This window comes from Bos javanicus, chromosome X, assembly GCF_032452875.1.
Source record: "Bos javanicus breed banteng chromosome X, ARS-OSU_banteng_1.0, whole genome shotgun sequence".
Lineage (NCBI taxonomy): Eukaryota > Metazoa > Chordata > Mammalia > Artiodactyla > Bovidae > Bos > Bos javanicus.
The window spans coordinates 83911097-83912611 of record NC_083897.1 but is presented as its reverse complement, the minus strand read 5'-3'; the positions used below and the strand labels follow the sequence as shown (position 1 = coordinate 83912611).

At 36.8% G+C, this 1515-nt stretch overlaps 1 non-coding gene across 1 annotated transcript; it reads left to right on the top strand.

Moving 5' to 3' along the window:
• The first annotated feature begins 1206 nt into the window (after nucleotides 1-1206).
• On the top strand, nucleotides 1207-1313 carry LOC133243661 (U6 spliceosomal RNA). Its single transcript, XR_009735201.1, has one exon. It is a non-coding gene; the product is annotated as a U6 spliceosomal RNA (small nuclear RNA).
• Nucleotides 1314-1515: the final 202 nt, after the last annotated feature.

The window sequence follows — 1515 nt, the reverse complement described above, 5'->3', positions numbered from 1 at the left end:
ATGAGGAAACAGTGTCAGATTTTACTTTTTGGGGCTCCAAAATCACTGCAGATGGTGACTGCAGCCATGAAATTAAAAGACGCTTACTCCTTGGAAGGAAAGTTATGACCAACCTAGATAGCATATTCAAAAGCAGACACATTACTTTGCCAACAAAGGTCCATCTAGTCAAGGCTATGGTTTTTCCTGTGGTCATGTATGGATGTGAGAGTTGGACTGTGAAGAAGGCTGAGCACCCAAGAATTGATGCTTTTCAACTGTGGTGTTGGAGAAGACTCTTGAGAGTCCCTTGGACTGCAAGGAGATCCAACCAGTCCATTCTGAAGGAGATCGGCCCTGGGATTTCTTTGGAAGGAATGATGCTAAAACTCCAGTACTTTGGCCGCCTCATGTGAAGAGTTGACTCATTGGAAAAGACTCTGATGCTGGGAGGGATTGGGGGCAGGAGGAGAAGGGGACAACAGAGGATGAGATGGCTGGATGGCATCACTGACTCGATGGACGTGAGTCTGAGTGAACTCCGGGAGTTGGTGATGGACAGGGAGGCCTGGCGTGCTGCAATTCATGGAGTCGCAAAGAGTCAGACACGACTGAGCGACTGAACTGAACTCGACCAATAATAAAATTTTTAATAGTAAATTAAGTGTGTGTTCAGAGTTTTTAAGTGAACTTTTTAAGAATAATCATGTTTTATGGTGTGTCTCCTTATGAGTTTCTCTAAATCGTTTTGGCAACTTCAAACTTTAGAGTTTTGCTAATTTAAGGTAAGTGACAGAAGTTTATTGAATATCTAGATCATCCCCTAATAAAAATACTGAAACATTAATTACTAAATATAAGCTTCCTTTTACAGAGAACTAAAGATATTAAGGACTATTTAGTAAATATGTTTGGTGCCACATGGAGATATCTTCTATAAAAAAGCACATAGTTCTAAAAAATCATAAGTAGTATTTAGAAGTTTGCCAATCTACAGAATGCTAATATTCATAATGGCTTACTTCTTAGTTTTTGTTAGAAATGTAGGTTTTTAAGAGTTGAGAATTCTAATTAAAATATGTAATTAAAACCACTAAAATTAGTAAAGAATTTTTTTTACTTTACATCTTTGCTTTCAAGAAAAAAGAAGATATGAGGAATGGAAACACATTTATTTCCAGGAAGATAAAGTAATTTGTCCTAAAGGTAGTTTTAGAGAAAGACAGAGTGCAGGCTTTGGCAGCACATATACTAAAATTGGAATCACACAGAGAAGATTAGCATGACCCCTGTGCAAGGATGGCACACACATTTCAGAAGCATTCTATATTTTTATTAACAGATGCAAACTATTATAGATAGAATGGTAAAGAACAGGGTTCTACTGTCTAGTATAGAAAACTATATTCAATATCCTGTGATAAACCATAATGAAAAAGAACATGTAAAAGAATGTGTGTGTATATATATACATATAGAGAGAGAGAGAGAGAGACGACTGAGTGACTGAACTAATAACAGATATTGATATGCTCT